This window comes from Lactuca serriola, chromosome 8, assembly GCF_051521515.1.
Source record: "Lactuca serriola cultivar US96UC23 chromosome 8, Lser_US96UC23_V15, whole genome shotgun sequence".
NCBI lineage: Eukaryota > Viridiplantae > Streptophyta > Magnoliopsida > Asterales > Asteraceae > Lactuca > Lactuca serriola.
Window position 1 is genome coordinate 45738072 of NC_136415.1, and position 6565 is coordinate 45744636.

Genomic DNA, 6565 nt, shown 5'->3' on the forward strand with positions numbered 1-6565 from the left:
ATGGGGAGTACCAGGGTGGTGCTCAAGACCACTAAGCTGATTCAGCAGGTTCAGAGCAGACTCCAGGCAGCTTAGAGTCGGCAGAAGAGTTATGCCGACAGGCGTTGGCCAAACTTGGAGTTCCATGTGGGAGATATGGTTCTCCTGAAGGTGTCACCTTGGAAAGGTTTCATCCGGTTCAGGAAGCGGGGCAAGCTGGGCGCCATGTATATTGGTTCCTTCAGGGTTTTAGCTCGGGTTGGACCGGGTTGCATATCGTCTTTATCTCCCAGCCGAACACAGTCAGATTCATAGCACATTCCATGCATCTCAGTTGCATAAGTGTCTGGTAGATGATTCTGCGGTGGTGCCTTTGGAGGACATTTAGTTGGATGACCGCCTGAATTATATTGAGAGACCGGTGGTGATTTTGGATCGAAGAACGAAAACCTTGAGGAACAAGGTAGTCGAGCTGGTGAAGGTGCAGTGGCAACACCGCAAAGGATCAGAGTGGACTTGGGAGCCTGAGGAGGAGATAAGGGAGCACTATCCAGAGTTGTTCGGGGTAGCGGACTTCGAGGACGAAGTCTGATCCAAGTAGGGGAGAATTGTAACACTTATGCCCGGTATGTTACTCATGACCCTTGAGTATTCAATAATTTCATTTTGGTCCCTGAAGTATTATGTGAGGCATAGAAATTGGTACGCTTAGCGTACAAGTTGAGAAGCCGGTACACGGGGTGTACCACTTGGTACGCTTAGCGTATTGGGTTGGTGGCGAGACGGGACTCAGGTCGCATACGTTAGGCGTACATAGAATTTAATGAAACCCTAATTGGGGGTGTTGCACCCTATTTAAGGATCCTTATCTTCTGGGGCTGGCCTTTTTACCAGCACCCAAAGCCTCCAAAACCCTAAAACGAGTTGTAGCCTCCTTTGTCAAGCATTTGAGTCTTTGAAGAGAGCTTGGTGTTCGTTTTGTTCATTATGAAGGAGTTATAAGATCTTGAAGTTGCTAGTCTTGTAGAAGGAAGTCTTGGATCCAGAACCATTACCTATTTTGCAAGAAGTTTGAGGTATCAAGTTCATATCTTGATTTCTAGATGCTTAGATCTCTTTTTGGGTTAAATAGTTATGTTTTTAGACAAGGTTTGGATGGATGTTGGGATTAGGACGTCCCAAAGGCTTATTCTTTCAGATCTAAGGTCTTCATGGGCTCCTTAGGCATAAAGGTGCCAACTTTATGGAGTTTAGGGGCCTCATGTCACACCCCCAAACCTAAACGGTGGAAACATTCGGGGGCGGAGGACGTCACGTACAGTATCATAACAATTGAATAGTAAAGAAAGTACACACCACCATAATATATACTTGAAAAGTTTACATGACTGTTTTATTACATGTTTCAAAAGTCAAATACAATATGATGCTCCAAAAGATGTTACTAATGCCAGAGCATTAGTCCCCAAAAGTAGTTGCTAACCTGGTGTTTAGCGATTCCCTGAGAATACAAGTTATTTCAAAGAAAAAGTGTCAACAATTAAGTTGGTGAGTTCATAAGTAGATATTTGTGTAAATATATGCCATTCGAAAGTTCACGTTTGTTTTCCAGAAAATCTGATATTTTCTTATAAAAGGAGTTAGGAATCGTTGTTTTTATGAAATGAATATATCAAACCAGGAAAAACCTATATTTTCCTAAAAGTGAGGAGCAGTCTTAAATGCCCAAGACTGTAACTTGTAAGTAAATATGGCATACTTAACATAATGATGTATAGTTTTATTAGTAAACAAAACTATAAGAAGTTCGTATTTTCACGTAAAAATAACTGTAATATTACTTTTCCCGCAAAAACATAATACCATAATAATTGTCTATCCTGTGAGTTTTCATAACCGTACTATGATGGGTTTGCCTGTAGCGACGTTCTTCAGGCATCGAAATGTTATGACACTTGTCACCCTTAACCTGCCGGTTCGTCTGTAGCTAACAGCCAGGGTGCGGGATCATCAGTCCCGTTTAGATCTATACACACTTATCGCGTCCTCCAGAGAGACTCTGGTTATAAAATAGGGCTTTCTAGTGGTACCTTGATAAGTATAGTGAAGACGAATGTCTCACGGATTCTTAATTAAGCCACGTATTCTTAAAATGTATATGAGTGATTTCTAAAGTGATTACCCTTTTTACAGTGTTGATAAAGGCATAATAATGAGTTGTATTTCTTTGTATAAACGTAATGTTATAGTTGAAATGGTTACCTTTGGTATGATGTAGTTTGCAAACATATAAATAAAACATATTTCTATTTATAAAACATATTGTATCTCATGAGGGTAAAGTTGTGATGTGTGATGTTTTGCTTGTTAACAACTTCATATGATAGTTAATACAATAATATGAAAGTATAGCAAAAGATTGATGTTTTCACACGAGTTTAACTATATGTTTACTTGTATTCCCCCCCCCCCCCCCCTTAAAAGTGTTTAAAAGCATTTAAAAGTATTTGAAAGTGTAGTGATAGGGGTATGAACTCACTTGGTAGAAGTGACGATTTAATGAAAACGATACTTTGCTCGGGCAGCACTTCGACCGGAAAGAAGTCGTTTTCTCGGAAATCTCGGGGCCTCAAACTTCCGTCAGAGTTTGGATATGAAATTGGGGCGTCAGAGTAGTCTCGGGATGCTTAACACAGAGTAAAAGTAGAAAGGGAAGTAGATTTGAGCAGCCTAAACCCGAGACCTTCGGTTTCTATTTATAGGGAGTAATTTTGGAGCTCACGTCGTGAGCATGGAGTGGCTCACATCGTGATTTCGATCTTATCCATCCGCTGACTCGACTCCTGACAGCCCGACTCTGGAACCTATCCATCACTGCCTCACGTCGTGAATCCTCTGATAGTGTGGGAATTTGTGTCCCTAACTTCGGAAATTCATATCTCTCACATACGAGTTTCGATTTTGACGTTCTTTATATCCACGCGTAGGTGATATTATGCTCTACAACTTTCGTTTACACTCCGTCGGCTAATTTTGACTTTTCTTTTTAATATTATTTTTAACAGGTCGGGACTGGAAAAGTCCGTTAAAAATTCATAACTTCTTCATCCAACGTTTGTTTTTGTTTGTATTTTTACCGTTGTACTACTATTGTCGAGATCTTCGATTCTCGTTTAGGTTGTGTCGGCTAAAAGTCGCTCGATCTCTAATTCGAGTTTTTAGCTGTCTACTGTTATATTCGAAACTTAGAAAAATCATAACTTCCTCATACGAAGTTATATTTTCACATTCTTTTTATATACGTTTACGGTTTAATGATATTTACGACTTTCATTTAGATACCTAAGGCTAAAAAGCATTTCATTGAAATTTCGTGTTTTATGTTTAACAGTGTTTTACCGGTTTTGTTGCGGATCTTCGATTGGTCATAACTTCTTCGTTATAACTCGGATTTTTGTGTTCTTTTTATTATCTCCAAACTTATGTTACAATACTTGGCTTCAGATAGTTACATTGACTTGAAATATCGGGTTGGTACACCTCATGCATTCATTAAGTCCTTTTTGAGTTTTAGAGCTTCTTATGGTCATGCATGGACATAAAGTTAGCAACTTTACGTGATATTTCAACTTGAGGAGGTTAGATATGCACTCTAGGGTGAAGTCTTAACAAGTTAAGTGCTTAAAGTAGAAGGTGGTTGATTTGGTTGAGTACGTTGGATGTACACGCCTATATGCATAGTGTACAAGCCCTCGAGCGGTGGCCATTCGATGTTGGGCTTTAAGATTGGTCCTCGTTTTGGTTTTAGAATGAGACGGGTTAGTTGGACAATCTGATTTTGGGAGTTTTTGGGCTAGGAGCATTATTGGGCCTTGGGTTAGGGCCCATAAGAAGGTATTTGGGCCTAATTGGAGATTAGGCCAAATTTGGGCCTTGATTGATTGTCTGACTTTTGGGCCCATTGGATTATGGTTATGGGCTTCATTCATGGACAAATCTAGGCTAGGGGTAAAATGGCCTTTTACCCCAAGTAAGGATTTTTGGTTATTGTTAAGTCTAAGAAGTTGCGTCTTTAGGCTTAGATCTTCGGTCCATATGTATACTCGGTCTGGGCCTGTCCAACCGTGTTTTGTTTTAGGGTTTAGTTTATATATAGTGCATGCATGCATTATATTATTTATGCTTCTTAATTATTATTTGATAGATCTTGTATTGTAACCCTAGCACACCTCTACAGTAGCAATTCACGTCGAATTATTCTGAGGTGGATCATATTAATCATTCGACACTCATTTGATTCATCTTAGTGTTTATCGTTTTCTATTACTTGTTTTCGTTTCATTGATATCTGATTGAATCTATCGATCTTAAAGAATAATTTTCTCATCAATTGATATCAGAGCAGGAGACTATGTAATACATACGCATCTCTTCTGTTGGAAAAATATTTTTAGGGTTTCCGCTTTTATCAAATCTGTAGGAGCCGTCATCTCTTCATTGACAGTGTTTCTTGCTTTTGATAAAACCCTAATCCAATCTTTACAAGTCTGATTGTTGCAGATATCTAAAAAAAAGTCATCATGTCTCACGATGATTCACAAACCAATCCGATCAACATCTCCAACAACATTGGATCCATAACCAGAATCCCGACTCTATACACTGAAGACTATGAAGTTTGGACGCATCACTTTGAGGACTATGTCGTTGGTTCTGAAGACAATGGCTATCTTATATAGAAAGCAATAACATTGGATCCTTTTGTTCATTCTGGAACTAATAGAACCAGTAAGACTCAAAATGAGTAAAACAAACTCTTAACTGACGTGGAGAAGATTCCTCAAGACAAAAAAGAAAAGTTGTTGTGTAATGTTAAAGCCATAATAATGATTAGATTTGCTTTACAGTCCGATACTTTTCGTCTGGTGAGCCCATACACCCTGGCAAAAGAGATCTGGGATAGACTTAAAGAGTTGTATTCCACTGATGAGGACCTAGAACATTCTATCCAAACTCTATTTCTCTTTGAGTTCGGTGCTTTCCAACAAAATCCAGATGAAAAACTTATTCAGGCATTCGATCGTTTCAACCATCTTTTGTGCAAGATAATCAAGCACGGTATTGGAAGAGAAGTGATCCAACAGAAGGTCACATTTCTGAATGGTTTAAGAACCGAATAGATGGCTGTGGCATCAACTGTGAAGGCTCACGAGCAGTTTAAAACCTATTAATTAGCGAAGATGGTGGGTATTCTCAAGTCTCATGAAAGTGTTGTGACAAAGGAAGCGAAATTGGTGTCTAGTATGGGATCCTTGGCCCTTCTCTCTAAGGCGAAGAATATGGTAGAAGATGAAGAAGAGTCAGAAATGTCAGAATGTGATCTGACAAGCGAAGAGTATGCAATGATGGTTTCCAACCCAAAGTTACAGCTCGGAAAAAGAGAAATAGGAGATCAAAAGTAATCCTCAGAAAGAAGAAGAGAAAAAGGAGAGCAAACTGGTAGGAGACTCCGGATATGATTGCAACTTCTGCCATGGCGAAAACCACTTTGCCGAAGATTGCATGTTAAGAAAGCTATCAGAGAAAAAGGAGGGTGAAGATGATGAAGCATACCATACGCGCAAGCTGGAGGAGATAAAGAAGAAGAAAGCCTCTAACAATTCTATGAATGCTTTGATTGTGCAGGAAAACGTTGTTGATGATGAGTTCGGTGGCATGGAGGTCTAGTCTATAGACTTTGAAGATGAAGAGGTACGTAAACCCACACATGGCAGGGCTTTTGTGGCGAAAGAAGATAGTGTTGAGTTTGCTGGGAGATGCTTGATGGTGACAGCTGGAGTGTCACAAATGAGGGGTTACACAACCGAAGGCGAGTGTGATGACGCGAATCAGAAAGAAGATAAGTGTTTTGCTGCCAAACCTGTGAGCGAAAGGATCAACGACTGTGATCAGTTAATCAAGAAGGTACAATAAATTCTCGAATCACTTAAAATACCTGTAACAAACTATGAAATGAAATTAAACGAACTAAAATTCAAATTTTCTAGTTTAAGTGGAAGTCTATTGCAAACACGCCTCACAAATGCTAACCTAACCGATCAAATTAGCAGGGTGACATCCAAGAGTTAGGAGCGAAGGATGTGGATCGAGAAGACTGAGTTAGACTTATTTAGAACGAGAGATGAGTTGATATATTTGCATCATGACAATCTGAAGTTTTTAAAACAAAGGAACATTTTTTGTTTAATTGCTAAACGTCTTTACACTAGTCTTACTCAGTTACATTTGAATTGTGACATTGGCAAAAAGGTTCACACAATGATTTTGCCCTTTCTTAAGTTTAAGGAGGATGAAGTCGATGTTGATTGTTACAATTGTGAATCCATTGTATCATCAAATGAGGTTTCAGATGCTTACAGGATTGGTCAGGACAAAATTGAGTCCTTTGTTAAGTCCAAAGACCATAAGGACATGCTTAGGAATTTATTGGATGAAAATGACAAATTGAAAATAAAGACTAAAACCATGCAAAAATTTGACTCATTGAGTACCAAATTAAGTTTAGAAAATAAGATGAATGTGGAAA